Source organism: Lissotriton vulgaris, unplaced genomic scaffold (genome assembly GCF_964263255.1).
Source record: "Lissotriton vulgaris unplaced genomic scaffold, aLisVul1.2 SCAFFOLD_1548, whole genome shotgun sequence".
NCBI classification, from domain to species: domain Eukaryota; kingdom Metazoa; phylum Chordata; class Amphibia; order Caudata; family Salamandridae; genus Lissotriton; species Lissotriton vulgaris.
In genome coordinates, this window is record NW_028251404.1 from 234,679 (window position 1) to 261,385 (window position 26,707).

Here is a 26,707-nt window from a genome sequence, read left to right on the forward strand (position 1 = left end):
TGCAGTCAGAGTTAGCAAAGTGAATTATGTCACAATCTTGCTGGGGTACACAGAGTGTGTAAGGAACGGCTGCAGGATGTCACTTTTTGTAACACACAACAAAATGTAAATAGCTGTAAATGAACTGTACACATTAAGCAGTGTGAAAGCGAAAAGGAAGCACATGTTTTTGGGTAAATTTGAAGTGTGATGAAAACAATGTTTTAATGCGATAAGAACAAATCAAGACACTATAGATCGTGATGCACAAATAATAGTCAGTAAAAACCGATTTCCACACATCGTTTATGTCCAGTGTAGTTCTATCAGTAAATCTGTATGTCTTTGCAAATTTATTGGCCATTTCAATAGAAAATGTGTTGTCTGTAAATGACAGCGCGCTGTCATCCCATGCTTTAGTTGCATACAAAAATCTCCGACCTCATGTCCATTAAAGCAAGGTGGTTGCGAAAGTTTGTGGTTCTGAAAGGTTTGGGATGCACTAAACTCAAGTGCTCTTTCTCTCTACAGACTCGCTCCTGCAAAATCCCTCCTGTGTTCCCCCTTGGATTCTTTGGATTCTCCTGTTCATTGCCATTGCTGCCCTCATAACCTACCATCATATAGTGAAGAAAGGGAGCTGCATAGAAAGAATGTGGTCTTGGTTCTTGGCCAAAATCTGTACGGGTAAGCAAGGCTTCTTTTCTCACGTTAAATGGCCTCTTGGCTGGAGGTATCACTTCTGTTACTGGGTGTTGGAATTTCAGCAACAATGCACATTCAGTTGTTGGCTTTGTTAGTGGCCCCAACTGTCAATGTATTGTACTGATTTTTTTTTCCCATCGCTTCCATAAAAAACATTGTGCTGTACTGGGCAGTTTATATTGATTCAGGGTGTATAGCTAGACATATTATATATATATATATATATATATATATGTATATATATATATATATATATACATCTGTAACTCCACCAGCGGTTCCCTTCGGGCAGGCCTGGCGCTCTTTGCTGGAGGTGCGTCGCTTTACGGCAGAACCACGCCGTTACATATTCCCCAACATCTTCCACAAAGAAAGAAAGTAAGCCGTATACCAACAGCGGAGCCTTTGTGTTTTTATTAAAAGTACTTTCTCTCACCCGGCAGTCCTAACATGTTTCGCTCGACCTTCGAATTTTTCAAAGGTGCGCCGTGAGTCCTTGTCCTTTCAGCTGATGGAAACCATGCTCTCATACTTTTTCCGTTTTGACACGCCCCCAATGGCTACTGAGACTCCTGGTCTTTGTAGTCTGTAATGGTTCCCAGGCTGAAAGGAAATGTTTACAGTTTCAATTTTTACACATAGAGTCCGTTGTGCCACTGAGAGCCCATTTTCAAAGCTCCCTGTGGTCCATATATCTATATATATTCACTGAAAAAAGTTAAGATTAAAGTGATATAATAGGTGAATTTGACATTAACATTTTGTGCAATTAAAAAAACAGATATATTGGGGCGTGGCTTGGCGGGCGAAGATGGCGGTCGCAGCCTTGTAGAGCTCCCGCCGGCCCGGACTTAATTCGATCATTTATCCTGACCCCCGAGCCCACTGTTGGTACCCAGTGATAGCTTTCGATCTAGTGAAGTCTCCTGTCTACTTTGGTGTGTCGATCCTGCATTTCTTCCCTTCCTGCGATCGGAGGGAGGCGGCGGCGGAGTGCGGCCTGGTGGCCGGCCGGAGACCGGGGTCCTCGAGTTTCGCGACGCCTGGTGGCAGTTGCGACCTGGCGGGTGCGGGTGGCATCCGCTACGCCGCCCTTGGCTCATTTCTTTGGCCGCGACCGTCTGGAGATCGGGACGGTGCCAACAGCTCCTACCCATCGGCTCACCCCCTGGGTGACCAACGAGCGGAGGCGGTGAGGCGTGGCCCCGCGACAGTCCGGAGACGGGGTTCCTTGTGCCCGAGGCGGCCGGTGACGGACTAGTGGACGGTAGTGGCATCCGATCTGCCTCTCCTGGCCCGGCCCGCTGGGTACGGCTGCCCACAGACCACGGACCCACAGATTCTTCCTTTTGTACCTTGGACGGCTGCTTGTGGGGACGAGTGCGGGTGCGGCCTGTCCCGCCGGGGTGACGCCGGGACCTCGATTTTCGCGACACCCGATCACGGCGGCCGGCCCGCATTCCTCTCTGGGGCCTCATCTGGGCCGTCCCGCTCAGGACTTGTGACAGTGCCCGACGGTTCGAGGGTGGTGTCCGCCCTGCCCAGCGCTTGCCATGACCAGGGACAGAGGAGGTGGCCCGCCTAAACATGGCCCCATCGATAAATTCACCGGGCCGAGTGGTGGCGCCGGGGCGGCCGGTGGCAGCGGCGGCCCCGGGCCGGACAATGCAGCTATACTGGCGGCCATCACCCAATCCCGAGACATGCTCGATGCCAAGATTGGGGCGGTTGGGGCGGATGTCACGCTCCTGCGCCAGGACCTCCGCAACGCGGTGGAGCGGATCGCTGGGGCTGAGACCCGTATCACGGAGACTGAGGCGGACATTGGTGGCCTGAAGAAGCGACTGGCGGAGGTGGAGAGCGTCCAGAAGACACTGGCGGCCCGCGTGGAAGATGCAGAAGGGCGCGCGCGGCGCAACAACCTCCGCTTCATTGGCTTTCCAGAACGGTGCGAGAAGGACAACATGGAGCGGTTCCTAACCGGGTGGCTGGAGAGCTGGCTCCCCGAAGGGGCACTGTCTACGTGCTTCGTGATTGAGAGGGCCCACAGGGCTCTGACCCAGCGGCCACCGGAGGGTGAGCGCCCACGGCCAGTTATCGCTCGCCTGCTGAACTATCATGACCGAGATGTTATCCTGCGGGAGGCGAGGAACAAGGGCTCGCTCGCCTTCGAGAATCATACTATCATGATTTTCCCGGACTACACGAAGATGGTGCAGCAACAGAGGCAATCCTTCATGGACGCTAAGGCTAAGCTTAGGGGCCTCAAGCTCCAATACTCGCTCCTGTATCCGGCTCGCCTGCGAGTAATATATCCGTCTCGGACCCATTTCTTCGATTCACCGGAGGAGGTGTTCCGCTGGACCGATGAGGCGGTGCGACTCAGGCCCCATGCCCAGCCGGGGCTGGACCCGGGCAGGTCCCAGGGATCGTCGCCGGAGCGGACGGATCGCCCGAACAGGAAGGGCCGCCATCGGAGGTCTCGCTCCAAGAAAAGATCGGCTTCCGCCAGTGCATCGCAATCGGGTGGTGCCAGGGACTCGGAACACTCCGATGCGGGCAGCTGAACATTGCTGGGCCTACACGCACTTTGTGTGCTGCATACTGAACTGCTCTGCTTTGGCTGGTGAGACTGTTTCATTCTGTCCTTGATGTGCCAGTCGGTTCCCATGTGAAGACTTCAGTTATTGCCATGGGGACGCAGTGGGGCTCGGAGGGTACCATTTGTGGGCCTCAGACCCTCACGGATGTGAGTGTTGTTGGGGGGGTGGTGTGTGTGTGTCATTGTGGGGTTGTTGGGATCCATTGGTATGGCGGGCCCTGGGTCCTCTGTTTTGGACCCGGGTCTCTCCATGCCGCGACAGATACTTCAATGTTTTCTGAGGTATTGGGGTGGTGGGTGTGGGGCGTGGGGGGGAGTTCTGGTGTTGCACTTGTTGGGGGGGTTCTGGGTTGGGAAGGGGGCGCTGAGTTTGCGGGCTGGGGGGGTGGGTCCACACATGTCTGAGGCTTTGATTCTTGTCGATTTGCGGGTTGCACCAGGGTGGGAGGGAGGGCCGGATTCTGGACTGTGTATTGACAATGGCTGATACTGCGCTTATGTCTCCTTCAAAGACCCTGCGGGTGGTGACATGGAATGTGCGGGGTATCCTGGATAAGATCAAGCGTGGGGCTGTGCTGCGGTGGGGGAAGAGGGAGATGGTGGATGTACTCATGCTCCAGGAAACTCACATGCTGGGCTCCAAGGCCCTTAGCCTTCAGAGGTTCGGTTATCAACAGGTCTATCATGCTGGCTTTACGAGGGGATCACGGGGGGTGGCCATATTGATACATCGTAGGGTGGCCTATGTCCACGAGAAGCAATGGATTGATCCTCAGGGCAGGTTTGTCTTTGTTAAAGGCCTACTGGGTTCCGAGCCGGTGGTCTTTGGAAGTGTTTACGCCCCTCCCCCCCTGCAATGGGCATTGTCTGAGCGGCTGTTTGCGTTGTGGGACGAAATCCCCGAGGCCCTGACCGTGGTGGGGGGTGATTGGAATGAGGTCATGGATGTGGGCCTGGACCGCCTGAGGCGAGCGCATGTAGTGTCTGACCCCCCCCCCCCCCGCGGCTGCTCCCACCCGATTGTGTGCGACTGTGCGTAGTCTGGGCTGGATTGATGTGTGGCGGCATTTTCATCCCGCAGTGCAGGCCTTCACGTATGTATCGGCGGTGCATGGGTCCTTCTCGAGACTCGACTATCTGTTTGTACCGGGTGCCTGTCTGAGCCGTGTCAGGGACGCCACGATACTCCCCAGGGGCCTCTCGGATCATTCCCCTGTCCTGGCCACCGTGACCCTCCCCTCTAAACGGCAACCCTTTCGCTTGCGTATGTCCGCCTGGCAGCTGCAGCGGCCGGAGTACGTGACGCATTTACGCGAAGAGATCGATCACTTCTGGCACGAGAACTTGGTGGGGGGTCTCGATGCCATTGTTGTGTGGGAGGCGCTGAAGCCTACGATCCGGGGCATTGATATAGCTTGGTGTGCGGCCGCTCGGCGGAAGCATCGGGAGGCCATTGTGACTGCCGCGGCCCGCGTGGAGGAGCTGGAGCAGCGTGGTCGACTCGGGGGTGACGAGGGCGTCGTGCGACAGCTCCTGCAGGCCCAGCAGACGTATTCCTCGGTCCTGTACGAGGAGGCCCGACAGGCGTGGCTCGCCACGCGCAGCAGGGTGTACCATTGGGGCGATAAGTCCTGCACCATGTTACATAGGCTTTGCCAGGCGACTTTCCAGCCCCTAGAGCTGCCCGGCCTTACGGCGGAGGACGGCTCGGTCATGACCGACCCGGGTCGGTTGGCGGCTAGCTTTGCCCGCTACTACGAGGCACAATACGCTCCTCGTGACCCCTTGGTGGAGGGCGAGATTGCCTCATACTTGGACGACCTACTCCCGCAGGCAGTCCCGGAGGAGACTAGAACGGCCTTGGAGGCCCCGCTTACGTCCGAGGAACTTGGGGAGGCCCTTGGCCAGTTGAATACTGGGAAGGCGCCCGGCCCGAGCGGTTATCCTGCAGAATTTTATAAAAAGTTCCATGTCCAGCTGGGACCCCACTTTCGCAACGCCCTGGAGGCAGCGCGGACTAGAGGCGAGCTGCCACCTGACTGGCGTCATGCCGAGATTGTAGTCTTTTTGAAGCCAGGCAGGGCGCCGGACCGGCACGACTCTTACAGGCCGATCTCCCTCCTCAACATCGAGGCCAAGATTTTGGCGAAAGCCCTGGCGAATCGCCTTCTGCCCCACATCGCCGACCTGGTCCACCCGGACCAGGCCGGGTTCATGCCGCGCAGGGCCACCCGGCATAATATCCGGCGGGCGCAGGCAGCGATCGACGCCATGGGTGCTAGGGATGAACAGGCCGCACTCCTCCTCGCGGACATGGACCGGGCCTTTGATTCGGTGAGTTGGGCGTATTTGTTCACCTTGTTGGCCCGCCTCAATCTAGGGCCTGTCTTCTTGTCCTATATCCGTCTCCTATACACCAATGTTACGGCGTCGGTCCGTGTAGCCGGTGCGGTCTCAGGGCGCTTCCAAATCGGACGTGGTACTCGGCAGGGTTGCCCGCTGTCCCCCTATCTGTTCGCCCTGGCCATGGAGCCCCTGGCGTCGCGGATACGAATGGATGCCCATCTACGTGGCTTTGTCTGGAACGATACCCTAACAGATAGGATCGCACTCTATGCAGACGACGTCCTCCTGTTCCTTACCGATCTGCGGCGCTCGGGCCCTCGAGTTTTGGAGCTCATGCGGGGGTTTGGCGAAGTCTCGGGGCTTCACCTTAATCTGTCTAAATCGACCCTGTGGATTTTACATGGCGGAGTGGTTGCCGACCCTTGGGCCGCCGACCTGCGCGTGGCGACGGACGGCCTGAAGTATCTGGGTGTCTTCCTCTCGACCTCGCGAGCCGTGGCCTGGACACGCAGTGTCTTGCCGGTGTGGGAGTGGGTCCAGGCTGATGCCAAAACATGGTCCAGGATGCCCCTTACAATCTTTGGGAGGTCGGCCATCTTTAAGATGGTGGCGCTGCCGAGGCTGTTGTACCAACTCCAACACTTCCCGCACCCTATTGGCATGGAGTGGTTCCGCCAGGTGAACTCTGTGCTGAGCCGCTTCCTGTGGGATGGCGGTGCAGCCAGGGTGGCCCTGAGGACGTGCTTTTTGTCCACATACTGTGGTGGTTTGGCCACATCCGACCTCCTCTCCTACTACCAGGCGTCACACCTACTTGTCCTCAATGATTGGTGGTACGGGGACAGGAGTGACCCGGCCTATGCCGGCCTATGCCCTGGAGAGACATCTCATGGGAGATCGTACGCTCCACACCATTCTTTATTCGGCCCGTATACGCCGTGGGTTGCCGTCGGTAACTAAAGTGGTCTTTGCAGTGTGGCGGCAGTCCCTGCGCCGCATGGGTTGGTGGGGCAAATTAACGGCTGAAACGCCGCTATGGCACAATGGCATGTTCCCGGAACTGGCGGCCCTGGCCGGGTTCGAGGGTTGGGAGGCTATTGGGATTACACAACTGGGCCAGGTCGTATCAGGCGCCACCCTCAAGTCCTTTGAGGAACTCCGTATGGAGTTCCAGATGCCTCAGTCCCAGTTCTTCCGTTACCTACAGCTGAGGCATGCCCTTGCCCCGAGCATTGCCGGCCTCGACTCCCTGCCGGAGTTCAGCCCGATTGAGGCGAAAGTGTTTATGGGAGACTTGGGAGACAAGAAGGTCTCTAGGATCTATCAGTCACTTGTTACTCACTGCTCATCCACTCTCAGCTCCCTTCGGGAGGCGTGGGAGGTAGACGTGGGCGCCCTGGATGAGGACGATTGGAGGGAGGCGCTGGAGTCCCCGCGCGGCACCGCTATTGCGGTTCGGCTCCGCCTGATACAATTCAAATACCTGCATCGTGCCTATTATACACGTGAACGTCTGTGGAAGGCTGGTTTGATTGCGTCATCGGAGTGCCTGCGCTGTGGGGAAGTGCCTGGCTCCCTGATACATACGGTGTGGTCGTGTGGTCGCCTGGCTGGATTCTGGAGGGGCGTATGGAGTTGCCTGGCCGAGGTCCTGGGCTGGGATCTTCCTCGAACCCACCGGCTAGGCCTGCTGCACATTATGGAAGGGGTTGGGGGCAACGTGTATAAGCGTCATCTGTTGCTCCTGGGCCTGGTGGTTGCTAAGCGTGACCTGGCTCGGGCCTGGAAATCTGTGAGGGCCCCCCCCCTGTCTGCATGGAAGGCGGGGCTGGACTACTTTATGGGTCTTGAAAAACCGGTCTTTGAGGCGCGGGGCTGCCCACGCAAACATTTCAAGATCTGGAAGCGGTGGGCCGACTACCGTGGCCTGTCCTTGGAACCCCCGGCGGAGCAGGAGGAGGACATTTGATCGCAGTGACTCTTCTGGCCCGAATGGCAAAACCCTGGTTGCATTATACCTGCTTCTTCTATGTGTATCGTCTTTGTGTTGCTTCTGTACATGTGTGGCGGGGGGGGGTGTTGGCTACGGGTGGGGGTGTAGTTGGGGTTGGGGTGGGCTGTTAGGGCATTTTTAAAGCTGAGCTTCATTGACACTTGCTTCATGGAATACTATGTATGTCACCATTACATTGATACTGTTGTGGGGATCTTGGTGTGTGAAGATACCACATTCTTGATACTCTTTTGCTCAATAAAATTGGTTGTGAAAAAAAAAAAAAAAGATATTCACCAGTTATTGTTAACAAAGCTTCTATAACTGCGCCCTCCATGCACTGCTTTTGACCTCACATATTACATCACTCATGACATGTTCTATGACATCACTGATCTCAGATGACATCAGTGCAGGCAGGGAAACAGATCAAAAGTCTGCTCCCAGTGGGCTGGAACAATTTCATCACCAAGCGAGAGCAAAAACAGGTTTCCCTGCCTGAGCAGCCCACTCCCTATTTTAAGTAATTTTGTCCCGGAGTCGGCTCCCCGGCCTTTAAAGGCCCGGGGAGCCCACTCCGGGCCTATAAAGACCCGGAGGTGTTTTTGTGTATATATATATATATATATATATATATATATATATATATATATATATATATATATATATCTCTGCTCCACCTCTGGAAAAAGAGCACACACACGAGGGCTATTTGGGTTGTCTTTTTATTAGATAAGCCTCCATAGACCCAGTAAACTATATAAGTATAATATATATATATATATATATATATATATATATATATATATATATATATATATATATATATATATATATATATATATATATATATATATATATATATATATATATATATATATATGTTAGAAAGGGCTCCCGACCAGCGTTTTTAGCAGGAACCACACAAAAGACTCGCACTCCCGGGTCTGTGTATAAATTGCGTTTAATGGCGACGCGTTTCGACCAAACGGTCTTCTTCCAAAGCCAACCACATGTAAACACAACCACCATTTTATGCAAAAAAGTGTTCCACAAAGTAAAGGAAACTGAGGTAGGACTACTTTGTCTCTCCAAACTACAATTTGAATGAACTACCAATAAGGTAGAAGACAGACTGGGCAAACAAACGGTCTCAAGTGAAAATGAATAATTACAATTGTTAATCATACATGATGGGTACCAAATAAATAGTAATACAATTACTCATTGTGAGATTAAAGGTAACGTGGCAAAATAGGACACACTCAAACATTGAGCTCCTTATGTTCAAAACAGTGCATTTTTCATGTAAACCATAAATTTAGATGCTGGCATTAATTGTTACCTATTCAAAGAAAAAATATATATACATATCATCTCAAATTATTTGCACCACAGTTTCTGAGACCGCTTAAATGTATCACAGTTGTCTATTCAATGCACAACATTGTTAAGGTTTATCTAATCACGGCCAAGTGGCCGAATTCACAACAACGTTGAGGGTTATCTCATCACGGCCAAGTGGCCAAATCATAGTACCGGATATATTCCAGAGTGGTAGTCTAGTAGCTACTAAGGACTCAAGCAGTAAGACCTCCTCTACCTCTAAGGTAGGGTGGGGAAACATCCCCATATACATAACGGGAGTTTCCAACGTTATGTAGGAGTCATTCCAAACAAACTAAAAAAGTAAAGAAAGTTGAAGGGTGAGAGGGTACTGAAATACTTCTTTCAGCCCTGTGAACTATAAAAAGTGAACCCTGTGTTGCCTGAAAAACTTGCCTAGCCAGACATGTTAAGGACAAGCACAATGGTGTGATTGTGAAAAAATAAAATCAATGGTATTTACAAAGATACCCTCATTTGGACAGGGAACATTTCATTCTAAATGATAAATAGTAGCATAGTACAAACTCAGACATTCAGACGGATTCAGCAAAGTTAGTAACTAAGATCCCATTTGGGATACAGGGGTAATGAAGAATATCACCCATCTGTGTCAGAGAGAGCCCTCTCTGCGCAGGATGATAGTTAGTGAGGGAAGGGGGGGGGGGGGGGGGGAACAAACACAGACGCCCAAAATGAGGGATCTGGGTAACAGAGGTAGTAAGGACATAGGTTGAACTGGTGCAGTGTAAAGGCAGATCTTTCGGCTCAACATAGGGTCTTAGCCAATATGCACATACAGTTCTTCATCCTCGTTCAGGCCAAAGGGGTTCCTCGAATCCAGGCGGATGATATAGCGGGATTCCAGGACACGTAGCTGTTTAAGACGGTTACCCCCTCTGGGGTTTGCTGGGACCCTGTCGATGCCAAAAAAGGAAAATTGGTTAACATCACTATTGTGAACACGCAACCAATGACGTGCAGTAGCATAGGACATATCAACATTTCTGATAGCTCGCATGTGCTCAAGGATTCTCTTTTTTATCGGGAAGATGGTACTGCCTACATAGAGCTTTGAACATGGGCACACAATTGCATATACACAGTGATCAGTGTTACAATTCATGAATTTGCCTATACTCTCAGTTTTTCCCGTAGGGAGTAAATAGGACTTCACATTCTTGCTGGTGACACAGGCTTTACATTTACCACATTTATAGAACCCTTTTTGTTCTTTTAGCCAGTGTCTCTTTTTCACAGGGCCCTCAAAGTAATTCCTGACAAGCATGTCTTGAAGAGATCGTGCCTTTCTGTAGCTAACCTGTGGTGAATTATTGACCAATTTGCCAATGGTCGGATCACTTTTTACAATGTGCCAATGTTTTTTAAGAATACCTCGTACACTGCCTGCCTCGACATTGTATGTTGTTATCATCCTTACGTTACTAGACCCAGAACTATATATATATATATACTAGATGAAAAACCTTTTCAGTTTGAAACTATTCCTTGAATGTAAAGATATTTTGATACTTGTGGGATGGTGTTTTGGTGTCACATTCAGTTCCATGAGGGTTTCTTTTAAAAAATGTGTTCTAAATATATTTTATAGAACAGTAATGATGGATCGCTGTGCCCTAGAAGAGACAGGCCACATGTAAGGATCTACACTGTGCCTTTTTTCTGAATTTCCTCCCAGTATTCCTTGTCCCTCTGCTTCGACTCTGCTCACCCAATAATTGTTCTTTCTCGTTGACAAGGACCTCTTCTAACCCCTCCCATAACCTCCCCCACTCAAGGTTCCTATGGTCTTCTTCTTGCTTCTTGTGAGTACAGAACTGGACAAAAATAGAAATCAAAAGAAGTATGAAACAAAAATAGAGAAAAAAATTACTTGTTGCTCTTTGAGTTTATATCTGTTAAATTAATGTCTTGGACTTGAATACTTTATCTTCCCTAATATGCATCTGATCTTTCGGAATTTCTTACTTCTTGCAGTGTGCATCTCATTTGCTTAATATGCATATCTTCTTCCCTTTGTCTCTCCTCTTCCCCACAGTGTTATCCTCTTACCAAAGTGAATCTTATATACCTGATCCGTTATATATCTCACCTCTCCAGTGTTTTTTCGCCTTCCACGCTCCACATCTCCTCTTCTTCCAGTATGCGTCTCATCTTCCTCCAGTGTGCACTTCATCTCCATGTAATGTGTTCCTAATCTTCTTCAGTGTGCATCCCACCTCACCTTGTCGTATGTACCTAGTCTCTTGTCGTATGCACCTAGTCTCAGCCAGTGCCTCCCATCTTCCCCACTTGTGTATCTCCCCTTCCGCTATTGTGTTACTCTTCCCCATGTGTCCATAATCCTTCTGTAATCATCTAGCGGTTTCAATACTACAAACACTAGTGAATAAATGTGATAGCCTTCCTCCAGGAATGGAATACATAAACTGTGGTGACAACCCTTTTTTTGCCTAACTTGTAAAAAGGCCTTTCCCCAGGACTATGCAATGGCGTGAGTGAGGCCACTGAGTTTGGAGTTGGGCAGAACTGTTGCATATTCATTTAGGTATGTAGAGCCAATAATCTCCAGGACCCATGCATCTGGAAGTAAATCCCTCAGGCCTGAAAGAAGAGGTGGCTAGTAAGACTGTATCTGGATTGCAGGCGAGCCGAGACTGCTTTTGACATTTCCCTGGTTGGCTTGAATGCTATCTGCCTGTGCTCCCTTCTGGTCCCCTTTTCTGAAAGCAATCTTTGTTGTACAAGGCTCATTCTGTTTAAAACAGTGCTTGGGGAAGGAGTGATTCCTTTTCTCTTTTGTGCTTAAACTTCCATTGAAGGACTTGGCCTGCTTTTGAATCTAGATGGATCTGTGGAGGAAGTCCGCTTTGGCCTTACCTATGGATAGAAGTAGCTTACTTGTAAGGCAAGACCTCTAGGCCCAATCCACTCTGAGATGAATTTGTCTGCAGGCAGTCATAATGATGTCAAAATTGAGGGATTGAGATCAGTAAAGGCTAAGTCTGGTGAAAACATGCCTTTGATCTACATCTTTACCAACTGATCTGCACAGCATTCCCTAGTCTGTATAGATTTGGAGAGGTTCTTAAAAATTGCGACTAAGGATTAAACTGATTGGAGCCCAGATAATGAGAGTAAATGAATGTCTGGATAAACTCTCGGTAATATTCTGCTTTTTGAGTAACCATGCCAGCAATAAAATCATTCTATGTCATCATGAAGTGTGATATGTACCATTAACTCCCATTAGATCAAGCAAAAGAACTAGGGTAACTCTTGTTCACCTTTAACCAAAGCTTTTAAAAGTAAGTATACAACAAGTGATGAGTGGAATGCTTGAATTAATCTCAGCCACCCAAGGGGTGAGAGATGGCACTTCAGGGGGTGCAACAAAGAGTGAAAGTATGTACTATATGCATAATAGGAATCCGGCAAGACTTTTGTAGAGGGGTGTGAACACTAATCACACATTTCATAGGGGTGCATGGCATAGGCAAGGGTGGGAACCCCTGCTCTAGAGCCTCCATTGCCTTGCAGTCTTTAGCCTACCTTTAGGGAAAGCCTCTGGAAATGAGTGGACCTCCATTGTCTCGTAGTCCATAGACAGTCTCTAAGGCTAGCCTCCAAAGGTGAGTCTGGCCTCCATTTTCTTGCAATCTTTAGCGTGTCTCTATGGATAGCCTCTAAGGTGAATAAAGCCTCCCCTGTCTCGGAATCCGTTCACGGATTGTCTGAAGATGCAAGTTTAGCCTCCAACACTGTGCAATCCTATACATGTCTCTAGGGATTGTCTGCAGTGGAAAGTTCAGGCTTCATTATTTTGCATTTCTTAACCTGTCTCTCAGGATAGCCTCTACTGGAGAGTTCAGCCTTAAAAAATGCTATCCCAGAGAAAATGAGTTAGTAAAACGGTTCAAAATAGTGCTAAAGGAACGTGATCAATGTATGCTCTGTAGTGATTTAGAGTAAGGAAGGAAGATTTTTTAAAAAAAATTACATTTAAAAAAAATGTTGTGGAGTTTCAGAACTACCCCTCTTTCTTTGACAGGTAATTGACTGTTTAGGTCCAGCCTTGCAGCGCACATGTGCTGCTCTGTGAGGTTTCTTGTGTTTACTCTGTGTGGGTCTGACTCCGCCCACACATAGGATTGGCTTTTGTGTGTGTCTTTCAATAATGAAAGAATGCAAATGGCTAAAGGCGGGTATATGTCCTACCTCTTTTTTAACCCGTTGACCGCGGCGCGAATTCCGCTGCAGTGCGGGTGATTTATAACTGGGCGTTGTTCGGACGGCCCTCGGCCGTCCTCCGCACACGCCCACGTGACGTCAGACGGCCGGGGGCCCTCCGACGCACGCAAAGGTTTAATGTTGACTCCCACAGCGTTTTGCTCTCGGGAGCGAGCAGCGTTGTGCAGTGTGGCCGCTGCATTCCTCGCTGTGGATCAGGTTACTATTTAAACACAACGCGCCATGCTTTTTTGCAAATGCTTGTTGTATTTGTTGTGAAAACACACACATATACCAAAGACACCATTTCTGACAGGCCTGATCAGATTTTCTCCTATGGCCACTACCAAGCTGTGTTTATCCTTCAACAATTGTGGTTATTATATTTTTTTTCTCTCTTCATACTGACACTTAAGAATTATTGCGGCACGGGGCTGAAGGATTGACAGTGAGCGCTGTATAAAATAAACTGTAAATGTGATTAATCTAGACCGGTAGTCCCTCAGCGGAGTCAGGGAATGTTAGAACTGGCTGGTAACTAGTTTTCCAAAGCAACTCAAGCTTGGCATCCCGCTCCTCCTTCCCCCAATACCCTTATGGTACTGCCCACTCGCCAGCAGCACACTTCTGTGAGTCAAGAGGACAGTCCATTTTGCATCATTTGGGCTTTGCCTGCTCTTAAAAACCTGATTGCTTTCAGTATTTCTGTTCACACAGCACATTAGTAACATCTTTAAAGTGGAAGTTGATCAGAGCCTGTCAGAAACAGAATCTAATAAACCAGTCTGAGCCAACGAGAGGTGCAGCCCCGCCGGTGCACAGAGTACCCTGGGTCTTTACTGCAAACTGTTGTCAGCCAGCACTGCATAAACACAGCACTCCCGCATCTCCTAATTAAGTGGACCCACGTGCTGCAAACAGATGATATTCAGGGCACTTACCGGTGATTGGCCTGGTGCAGTATTGTTATCCACGGCTAGAACACATTGTCTCCTCTGTCTTTGGCCAGCAGTTATACGTTTTTAAAATTCCAGTTTTCAGCAACAACATGCTTTCTAAAAATGCAAAACAGAATTTTATGGTGAAAGCAATATGTTAAAACAGTCACAGCACATGGGTGCTGGAAATGTGAAAGAGTGTGTTGTACTATGTGGTAGAAAGTAGACACTGGTAGCCAAGTAGATTAAACATGTACCTTTAATCTGTAGTCGGTTCAAGTACATCCAGATGGTTGGTAAGTACATCAGACAGGTAGTCCAGGTAACAGGTGAAGTAGCCAGTAGATTAGCCAGTAGTCAAGCCATCAGTTCCAAGTAGTAGGAAACCCCTTGTAGTAGCAAACCCCACCAGGAGCAGCCTGCCTGCTGCTCAGCCCCTCTCTCTCTAACTGTCATTCCTCACTCACACAGACACCCAACATTCCATGCATCACTGCAACATTCTACAGTAAACATGCACATTGGCTGAGCAGCAGGAAGAAAGGGTGAAGTGTGGAAGATAGAATAACTATGCAGGGCATAAAAGAGTGGTTATTAAAAAATGTTTAAACTACACAATGAAAACACAGTACTTTGTTTCAGCCGAACGTTGCGTAATTTGCTATTTGCACCATCTCAGTCCCTCAGCCTTCGAAAGTTGATATATTGAAAACAGCACACCTTTTACTAAAACATTAAGGTCTTTTTATTGTTTTAATCCACACTTACAAGATCTCCAATCATTGGGTACATCAAACGCTCTCTCTTCTTCTTAGGCACCGGTTGGGTCACATAGCTTAAAAACAAGCCAATAGCTCTGGCTAAGCACTTATAAGGTCCCAAAGGCAAGACCTATTGGCTATGACAATGCTTGTTTTTTAAGAGGTTGAGTCCAGTTCACAGCTGTTTCTCCAGCATGGATGAGTAGACCTCAACACAGGGGCTGGGTAACAGAAGGCTAGTTGAGTTGGCCATGCACATACCAGAGAAGTATGGACAAAGACAGATGAGTTGATGGGTGATAAAATGAAGTACGGGTGAACCTGGGAATGATTACGAAGTAGTGTCATGGTGGTCAGAGCCAGTGAAAAAGGTTTATTGAAGCACAGTGATCATGGAAAGAGGTAAACAATGGAATATGGGGATGTTGTAAGGAAGGGGAAATAGAGAAAAGACAGAATGGTTATCGAGGAAATGTCAAAAGAAAACTAGATTCGTTAAACACCTGAGGAGATTTGAGGTTATGTGCTGTTGATGAGCCATATCCTCCTATTTGTTTTATATTTACAGTCCTATTCCAGTATATTTATATTTCATTCTGTTTGTTATATACTGTTCCATTCAGATATGTAGGTATAAGGTTGTATTCTACTCCAACATATTAATGGTGATGGAGTGTAATTTTCATTTTCATATTTATATATCTATATATGTAAATATATATATGTAGATATCTAATCAAAAAATATCCATATATATTTACTGTTCAACTGAATAGTTTTTACGTCATGAGGGATACTTTTAACTGCAGATTCCTCACCTTGTGAATATCCTTAGGTGCCATACTGGATCTGGAAATATTTTGTAAGCAGTTCTGTTGTATGTCGGTAGGTGGTGCTTCATGTCTGATCCATCTCATCTCTTCCCGAATTTAACATCAGGCCCCTACATAGTCACCACCCCTCTGAACTAACGTCAGTTCCTATTCCGGAGCAGGTCCCAAGGCTAGTATCCCTTACGGCATCACAGCTGACTCCAGAGTGTCGACTCTGGCATTGACGCTGCTGACACCAAAGGGGGAATCAATACTCCTTTTGGACACTAAAGTGAATCTGCATCGACCCCCACCAAAGTGCAGCAACCTCCACATCCTTTAGCTTTTTCAGATTCAGAGACACTTCCTTTACACTATGCTACAGACTGTCGTCCCCCTGTAATGATGATATTTCACAGATTTATGGCCATGAGGATCATTTTCTGGACCTCCAAGATGCCAGTAGTTTGGACACCTCCCGTAAACTCTCCTCTCCATATATCCACTCCTTGGCCTGAAATGGAAGAGTCTCTCTCCTTTGCCATGGTCATTTGGAGAACAGCAAAGATCCTAGACCTAGAACTGCCTACCACTGAGGTCAAGACAAACTTCCTGAAAGAAGTCCTGCAACCCAGGCAGACCTCAGAGGAAGCCCTCCTGCTTTTAACAAGGCTCTAACCCACACTCTGCTGGGACCTGGATGAAGCCTGGATCTTGCCCACTAGTTAATAGACACAGGCCTACACCTGGAGACCCAGACGTTCTCCTGCAGTAACCCACAGTAGAGAGCCTGGTGCTCCAGGCCTCTACCAGCAGCTTAACCCCAACTCGCTTCCAACCACCCGCCAGATAGAGTTAAAATACATGGAGACAATTGCCAAGACATATGTTGTCCTCCATCAACCTCGCCTTACTTTCTGCAATCTCCAGCTGCCTCCTGGGACACTATGTTAATGTGTTGTGGCACATGGGTGGCGGAAATCTTGCCAGCGGTCCAAATGACCTTAGAACTAACCTTCAACAAGTCAAACATGATGGTCAGGGCACAGCAAAATATGTCATATGCTCAGGCCTAGACACTACTGAGTGCTTGGGTAGGGGACTGCAGTTAGGACCAGTGTGGTGCTTTGCTGCATGCTTGGCTTCGCTCCTCAGGGTTACAAGCGACGTAAAACAATCTCTGATGGGCATGTCTTTTGATAGCATGTCTTATCGGAGACAAGGCAGACTCGGCCTTGGAGCACTTCAAGGAGAGCAAGGCAATAATGCACTCCCTTGATCCCTGTGCAGCAGTTCCCCCAACAGTTTCACCCCGTTTTGAGACTTCGGATGAGGGTGCCATGAGAGGCTACATCACACCTTGCCTCAGCAAGAGCAGACGTCCAAACTGGTGGCCAGTGTTTAGGGCTCCTGGGTCAACGTATTACCAAATCACAAGACCCTCCCTCTGCAACTACTGCAAAACCACTTTAATTTGCCCTCAGCAGCAGACAGTTACACTGTAGGAGGTCAGATCCTCTATGGGTGGCAGAACATTACATCAGAGTGATGAGTGCTCCACATTGTCCAAAATTAATACATCCTCCTTTTATTCGCCCGCTCTTCGAGTCATGCCCCCAATACCACAGCATCTTCCAGAGAGAAAAAGTCTTGCATTGAATCAATGAGTGTTGCAAATAATCAAAGCCTCTGCAGTAGAAGAGTGTAGTAAGGCCCTTCATTCCATTTTGTAAACAAGGTGTGCATTTTGAAGCATATGTTGCTCAATATTGTGCTAAGTCGTATACAGTGGTATGGAACCATAATGATTTGTAGTTGGCACATTGTCCGTTAAAATCGTGTGGTGGTGCTAATAAGTCACTAAAAAGCAATCAGTGAACAGTGAACGCAGATTCTTAGTTGGGAGGACTGCATGGGTCTATTTAAGTTACACACGGCAACTTGCACCAATGCAAAAACAGGATTAATAAAGATTCTAACAAGTAATTAAAGGCTGTGATTAACCTTTTAATAATAAATGGAGCAATGTTGTTTTCCACAAACTTAGGGGCCGATTAGGATTGCGGATGGATCGCCACCGCCATGCAGGCGGTGGTGATCCGTCCGCCATCCGTGCTCGTTCGCCACCTATTTCCCCCGCCATATTACAATGGCGGGGGGACCCCGGCGGACGGGAAGACTGCCCGCCGCTTTTCCGCCGCGGTCGCCTTGCGACCGTGGCGGAAAAGGTCTAATATGGTGGTGGTGTCTATCAGACACCGCCAGCCATATTAGGATGGGCTTTGGGGAATGCCTTTCCGGAACGGCACGGAAAGGCATACGGTCTTTGCTTTGGGGGCCCGTTGCGGGCCCCCAGGGTGAAGGGGGTGTGTGGGGGGTGCACATGGGGGTACCTATGGTACCCCCCTGCGTTTCAAAGTACAACATGGCAGGTGCCTGTCATGTTGCGCTTTGAAATGCACAACATGCATTTTTAGCATTCGCCGCAATGTTAAAAATGCGGGATGCACCCGCCACGGGTGCATCCTAATTCGGCGCACGGGACCTCCGCCATTATGGCGGACGGTCCCTTGCCACGACAGGATGGCGGACGGACAATGTCCGTCCGCCATCCTAATCGGCCCCTTAGTTCCATCCTTTAAATTGAATAAAGGAAGAACAATTAGTTTCTCCCATTTGCCATTTTGTAAGCACAGCAAACATTGTGTGAAATTAGTTTTCTTCAAGTTGTACCCTAGTTCAAAATTGTATTTTAGAAAAAATACCTTTTAAACTATTGACTACTATGCTGGCAACACAAATGAAATGGTGCATGCAGGTCTGCCATTTCCGTGATAACATTCATCAGATGGACCCTATATATTGATCCAAAAGTCACAATGTTTGATAGAACAAATAAAGTATGGTATCATTAAAATACATATTTGTGCCCTAGTAAAAACGTAGACTCGCATTTATCACATTTATCATACCCAGTCTGTCGCTGTAGGAAACACTCAAATGCACACGGTTGAGTTACCTAATGTTTATATAACAGGGTTTTCTCTTTAATTTTTGCCAACAAAACCTCTAACACACATCTTCATCTGACATTCATCCTCTCCTGGCTCCCATCAGCAGGGCCGCGCAGGTAAAGTTACTTTGTTGAGCAAATAATCACCAACTAGGCCTCATTATTGTCCTGCCATTTTAAACTTCCATATAAATCTGGGGATGCTGCAGCATTTGACAAACCCCTAGCTCTAGTGCTTAATGTTGCTTGTTACAGAGTTGCAGGTTCGATCAGTAGTCTTGCATCTGTCAGTCACTGCGCTAATTTGCATGCATCAGTCAGTCACTGCTGCAATCTGCATGCATCAGTCAGTCACTGCTGCAATCTGCATGCATCAGTCAGTCTCTGCTGCAATCTGCATGCATGCATCAGTCACTGCTATAATCTGCATGCATCAGTCACTGCTGCAATCTGCATGCATCAGTCAGTCACTGTCACAGTCATTTGCTACTGGTGCCTACATTTCTTCAGTCTAGGAAGAGGGGGCCGATCTTTCCAGGTGGTGGTAGACTAGTCAATTTGTTGCGGAACCTAGAACTAATTGCAATACAATTTCTGTGAGTGGATTCTTATTGAAAATGTTTCGTAGAAAACGATGGTGAAAAGTCTACCACTCTATCATAACGCGTTAATCCAATATGGCGGATTTTTCAAAATGGCTACCCATTATTTGAGATATTGGGTATAACTGTTTATATGCCCATGTGTGGTATTATTTTATATGGTTTTAGGGACGGGGAAAGTCAAAAATAACATCAAAAATTGTTTCTGATGACCATAACATCAAATAATGGCGGAATATGTCAGATAGACAAAGTTTGTATAATTTTTTCATTGACTTATATGACAAAGTGTGAAGGATCGTAAATATTACAATTAACTTAAGAAATAAAAAGTTTGCTATTGTTTGTGTTTTGAAACTTTGTTGTTATTGTTTGTTTTTTTGTTAATCAAACATTTTTCATTTATGTGTTACAGGTTCTTGCGAGTTGCTGTGAGATACAGTGAAAATGGACGTAGAAAAGTGTTTCATTTTTGATGTGGTGTTTCAAGAAGATGACAATGTATCTGTACTCACTGAAAAAGGAGTGACTGGAATTAAAAAAACATGCAGGGACAGAAAAATATCTAAGTTTCACGTTTGTGTTGGGCAGAAAGTTCACAAGAAATGCAGAGCGCGTTTTGTTAACTTGAAAACTCCGTGGGATCTGATTCTTTCTCCTGGAACGGAGTTTTCAAGTTAACAAAACGCGCTCTACATTTCTTGTGAACTTTCTGCCCAACACAAACGTGAAACTTAGATATTTTTCTCTCCTTGCATGTTTTTTGAATTACAGTCACTCCTCTTTCAGTGAGTACAGATACATCGTCATCTTCTTGAAACACCACATCACAAATGAAACACTTTTCTATGTCCATTTTCACTGTATCTCACAGCAACTCGCAAGAACCTGTAACACATAAATGAAACATTTTTGATAAACAAAAAAACAAACAATAACAAAGTTACAAAACAAAACACAAACAATAGGAAACTTTTTATTTCAAAAGTTAATTGTAATATTTACGTTCCTTCACAGTTTGTCATTTAAGTAAACGAAAAAATTATACAAACTTTGTCTATCTGACATATTCCACGATTATTTGATGTTATGGTCATCAGAAACAATTTTTGATTGTATTTTTGACTTTCCTGTCCCTATAAAAATATAAAATGATACCACACATGGGCATATAAACAGTTATACCCTTTATCTCAAATGATTGGCAGCCATTTTGAAAAATCCGCCATATTGGATTAACACGTCATGATAGAGTGGTAGACTTTTCACCATCGTTTTCTACGGAAAATGTTCAATATGAATCCACTCACAGAAATTGTATTGCAATAAGTTCTAGGTTAGCCCATTTTTTGAACTAATTTGACTACACTATAGTGGGAAGACTATGGAACTCTCTCCCCCTCGTCCTCAGACAAGAACAGGAGCTTCTCAGTTTCAGGCGCCAACTTAAGACCTGGTTATTTAATCAGTAATTGTAGACCTTAGGACTAGAATGCATACCATCTCTCTTTCAAGGGGATTCTTTCAGCGCCGGGACACTCCTTGGAGTAGCCGTGCACTTTATAAATCCCCCATAACATTAACATTAACTGCTGCAATCTGCATGCTTCAGTCAGTCACTGCTATAATCTGCATGCATCAGTCAGTCACTGCTGCAATCTGCATGCAGAGTATTGCAATCTGAATGCTCAGTCAATCACTGCTATGATCTGCATGCATCAATCAGTCACTGCTGCAATATACATGCTTCAGTCAGTCACTGCTATAATCTGCATGCATCTACCAGTCACTGCTGCAATCTGCATGCTTTAGTCAGTCACCGCTATCATCTGCATGCATCAGTAAGTCACTGCTGCAATCTGCATGCATCAATCAGTAACTGCTGCAATCTGCATGCTTCAGTCAGTCACTGCTATAATCTGCATACATCAGCCAGTCACTGCTGCAATCTGCATGCTTTAGTCAGTCACCGCTATCATCTGCATGCATCTGTCAGTCAGTCAGATAGACTTTATTCGGTTATAAATCTTTGACAACCATAAATGTACATTAAAAGAAAAACACAATTCATAGTCTATTTACATATGTCAATCAAAACAATAAATTGATTAAAAAGTACAGGGACTCATATCTAAAAAGTATTATGATTAAACAGTTATTGTTTGTCTTGAATGAAAAACATTTCTAAGAAATACAGAAACAGATGCCACTGAGAATATGTCTTCCAGTTTCTGAATGGCTAGGAAGGCAAGTCTTCATTGTCTAAAATCCAAATATTTTAAAATGGGAATGATCCACCTTCTCCTCGGTACAGTGTAATATTTACAAAAGAATAAAATATGAATGTCTGATTGAGTGGAGGTATTGTCACACGGGCATTTACATAAACAGGTAGACCAATCATTAATAACCGGGAAACTTAATAATCTAAATAAAATCCCAAATCTAAATCTTGTCAACAGAAACCTTTCATCTGCACTCATCCGCAGGGTTAAAATGCATCTGTCAGTCACCGCTATCATCTGCATGCATCAGTCAGTCACTGCTGCAATCTGCATGCATCAGTCCGTCACTGCTGCAATCTGCATGCATCAGTCAGTCACTGCTGCAATCTGCATGCATCAGTTAGTCACTGCTATAATCTGCATGCATCAGTCCGTCACTGCTGCAATCTGCATGCATCAGTCAGTCACTGCTGCAATCTGCATGCATCAGTCAGTCACTGCTGCAAACTGTATGCTTCAGTCAGTCACTGCTATAATCTGCATGCATCAGTCAGTCACTGCTGCAATCTGCATGCATCAGTCAGTCACTGCTATAATCTGCATGCATCAGTCAGTCACTGCTACAATCTGCATGCATCAGTCAGTCACTGCTATAATCTGCATGCATCAGTAAGTCACTGCTGGAATCTGCATGCGTCAATCAGTCACTGCTGCAATCGGCATGCTTCAGTCAGTCACTGATATAATTTGCATGTATCAGTCAGTCACTGCTGCAATCTGCATGGTGGGTGGAACATGGCTCCCTTTTGGCAAAATGAATCAAATGTTTATCATGCAATTTGCTCATTAATGTTGCATTGAACATTACCAGTGTGCATGTTACATTAAAAGAATTTATTGTAAATCATCGGTGCTGCAAATATTCATGAGAGATCTACTCTTCTTTATTCATACGTTTGTTCAGAATGCAGTTATAGGTCCCCAGATTTTTAAACTATATTTGAGAGATACCTCAGACTTGCCAGGAGCTTTTTTTCGAAAAACACAAAGTCAAAACTGTTTGGCGCCTAACATTCATGGAATTCAGAATGGTCAGGTGTGTTGTGCTCAGCTAGTGTTGAAAAGTACATTTTAGAAAGACAATTCTAGTGGAAAGTACATCATTTTAATGTCTTGGTGTGATATGTACATGTAACCCATGTGCCAGAGTGATGGGAGGAAGAGATGGGGAGGAGAAACATAGAGAGGGAAGGAGGAGCAGCAGGTACTGTTGTATAGCGTTTTAGGACCCGAGTGTAATTTTCCCGATTCATGCCCTTGTATGGATACAATTCACATTGCCCTAATATAAGCATAGAAATCATACCCATATTTAGACATAGCCTATGCAGTCCAAATACAGGCATGGCTACTTCCACCAGTTTCAAAAAGCCACAACGATTTCTTGGAAAATCGGCTTGAGCTGCTAGGGAACCTCCCCTTGCTTGAATATTGATTTGTCCAAGAACTCATGGAGTTTTCAAAGAAATACCATTCCTTTGGGCTTCTTTGATGACGTTATTATGTCCGACTTTACGTCAAACTAGACACCTTCAAGGTATAAATTTGCCTTCACTTGCTCTAGCAAGACACAGTGGTTCGGAGCAGTTCAACTATCTACTTGCCCGACGCAGCTTGCTACAGCAAGTGGCAAAGGACGTCGACCCTCCAGCTTACGTACTGATGGAGAGGCTGCCTTTCTCTCAGCGAGAATCCAGCTCCAGTGTTTCCAGGCTCCCCTTGCGGGGTGTTGGGAAATAGAGTCTCGAGACAGAGATACCAGACCTACTTCATTCTAAAACCAAGGTACTGAGCTGATTAGACCCTAAGAGAAATCTTGGATAGATTCTTGGCAAAGAATAGTAAACCTATACCACACTTACTTCTTCCCTCGTACTAGACTTAGGTTAGGTACATCGGGGTAGGCGTATTTTAGAAGCACCAGTTGAGTACTTTTAGTCACTGTTATTTTTGTATGTATTTTATGGCTTAGAAACCGTACCAGGCTTTTACAGTAATATTTTATAATATTATTCTTGCTGTACGAATTATACTTTACAGCCAGTATTACGATTGTAGCAGTTAATTTCTTCTGCATGAGAAAGAAGACTGTTCAATAAATACTTTTATTGAAAACGCCCATCTCTCTATTTTTCTGCACCTCTGATGAAATGAAGCATGCACGATTGACTGAGTAAAATATCTATTTATTGTTCCACGACTCTGAAGATACATTTCTTATTCTTGGGGAAACAAAGTTGTCATGTTTAAGCGGTTGTCAGAAACGAATCCCTTTTTGTTTATTTGAGAAAGTTTCGAGTGAGCTCTGAGCGAGCTTGCACTCACTATTAAGTTTAATATATTCTATAGAGACCCAGTCGACCTTAGTCCTACGTCAATTCTATAGGAGATGTTATTCCAATGCTCAGAGCCTATTGGGAATATAGGAACAACACTACAGTACTGTTTGTTGTATAAACTCAATCTCTACAATATTCTCTCTATAAATAACCTGACATGTTGTGTTTTTGTTTGTTTTTAGATTCCAAGCAACAAGTAATGGAAGAAGGTACATTTCTTGTTTGTTTCTAGTTCTCCCTATCACTCTCTATTCCACTCGAATTCCTTTCAATCTATGTTTTTCCCTCACCCCACAGATACTCTATCTTCCATTCCCTGAGTCTTAGCTTCGTCCCTCGCCTCCTTTCCCCCTTCCTTCGCTCCTCTTCCCCCATTGTGCAGGTTGCCCAATGTCTAGCATGGGTAATCCCTTTTTTACAATAGCTCAGTGAAGTCAGGCAGAGGTATATATTCAAATCAAGCCTTTTAGAGATATAAGAACAAGCATCTCTAGTGTACAATGAGGAATTGCAAGCCTTGTGACTGAGTAATAATAATGCAATTAATGTCATTCAAGAAAGAGGGTGTTCAGTTGCAGCATGCTGAGGTGCAGTTCTCGCTTTCCATTGCTGTTGCAGATTACAGGACCGCAGGCCCTGGCAGTGTTCGTGTATGGGTCAGCCATTGCATGGTGTGTGGAACATGACTGGCTGGTAAACAATTGTATAAATAGTTCTATTTTCCAAAGTGAATCAATTGTTCGGCAGCTAAGTCATTTAGGTTGCAGTGGACATTGTCAGTGTACGTGTTGCTTTAGAACAATGTATTGTAAAGTATGTTGTCGAAAATTGTCATTAGAAACCTATATTTTTGTTCAGAATATGGATGTCATAAACCAGGTAGTTAAACTGGATGTGAGAGAAGCCTGAGTCTTCAGAAGAGCTGCTACTATGCTTCCACAAAGTCAAAACTCAATGCTGCTTAAAAGTATACAGGGTTCTTCTAGGAATCCCAAGATTACCCTTGATAGCCGGGACAAACCAGCAAGGCATTCCCTTGAGTAAAGTCTGTGTGACACTACATCACCAAAACAACTTTACAATTAGGAAATAAACAAGTTTTGCAGTCCAAGGTAGTTCAAAACAAACATTTTAGTGATAAAAATGCCTAAAACCATTAGGCAAATTGTCTCTAGGCATCTCACTGTGAGAGTAAATAATATCATTCGAAAAAGATAAAAATACACATGTTCAAAAGGGTCGAGAACTTAGGGCCCCATTAGGATGGCGGACGGATTGCCCCCGCTGGGTCGGCGGTAGTCACCGCCGGCTCAGCGGGGGCAATCTGCCCGCCATCCCTGCAGAAAAGACACCTGCCATATCACAATGGCTGGGGCGTCCGCGGCCAACGGAGAGACCGTCCGCCTCTTTTCCGCCCGGTCGACATGTCGACCGGGCGGAAAAGGTTTCAATATGGTGGTGGTGTCTGACAGACACCGCCAGCCATATTACTATGTGGCCTAGTACATGCCTTTCCGTGGCGGCATTGACGCCATGGAAATGCATGAGGAGTCTGCTTGGGGGGCCTGTTGCGGGCCCACAGGGACTCCGGGGGGTGGGGGGTGCACATGGGGGAATGAAGAACGTGGCAGGCACTGCGCGGTGGCTGTCACGTTGTGCATTGAAATGCACAACCTGCCTCTGTGGCATTGCGGCGGGCGGTGCTCTCTGCACCGCCCGCCGCAATGTTGCAGATGCCCAAATGCGCCCACCAGTGTGGCGGGCTCATGCAAATCGGGAGTGCGGGACCCCCGCACCCTCAGCGGGCGGTCCCAGTTCCCGAGGGTATGGTGGACGGTCAAAGTCTGCCCGCCATACTAATGGGGCCCATAGTCTCAGGGCACTGTGATGAAACACTGTAGGGATAAAGTCTTTGGACATTGCCAGAAGCTAAGGAGTCTGGGGTTGCCCTAGGGACAAATTATTCTGCAAACAAGGGCCGAAATGGGTGAACCTCCCGTCACCTCTCATTATACGTAGGACAGCCAGCAATCAAACAATTTTGTCATCCAAAATCCTTAGTAGGATAAACTTTTTCTGATAGTGTGTTGGAACAATTCTAACCACTCATTTGGAACTGGGCATAGTTAGAAATTGATCTTTTTGCCTCATGGCAGCCAATGCAGTGATTCTAGTCCAATGGAAAATCTGCTACTCTCTTTGAGTGTGCAGACCAGACTGGCAGGAGCATTATGTGCCTCCTGCAACCATTGAATTTGGAGAGACCCCCCTCTGTAATGAATTTGCATAGTCCTATTTGGCGTTGATCTTAGCACTAGCAATCCTTTTATGAAAACTTTAATGGAGGATTATTAGATGTTTCAATCCTATCATTAAGGAGCCAAAGTAATTCAGAGGATCATTGGATGTAATCTGCTTGCCACCCGCATTGGAATGGAATAATGTACCTCAATGATGTAGGATGCAAAATAGGGTTTTTATGAAGATATTGAATAGGACAGACAGTACTGATCTCTGGGACACACAAAAATCGACAAGAGCATTGGTGGATGACTATGGTTTAACCTTACAAAACGTTCTCTTATGAAAGAGAAAGTATTCAAATTAATGAGGAGTGGAGTGAGACACATGGGCCACAGTTCACAGATGAGCATCAACACAGTAGACAGAACCAAAGGAGCCCTTAGAGAAGTAT

The 26,707-nt window shown here is 46.5% G+C and overlaps 1 long non-coding RNA gene across 1 annotated transcript in view; it reads left to right on the plus strand.

Moving 5' to 3' along the window:
• Positions 1-553: 553 nt before the first annotated feature.
• Positions 554-26,707, plus strand: part of LOC147662910 (uncharacterized) — a 69,118-nt gene continuing 42,964 nt past the window's right edge. Inside the window, exons 1-2 of the long non-coding RNA XR_015305471.1 lie at positions 554-666; positions 24,195-24,221. This is a non-coding gene — a long non-coding RNA (uncharacterized LOC147662910). The remainder of the gene's footprint in view (positions 667-24,194; positions 24,222-26,707) is intronic.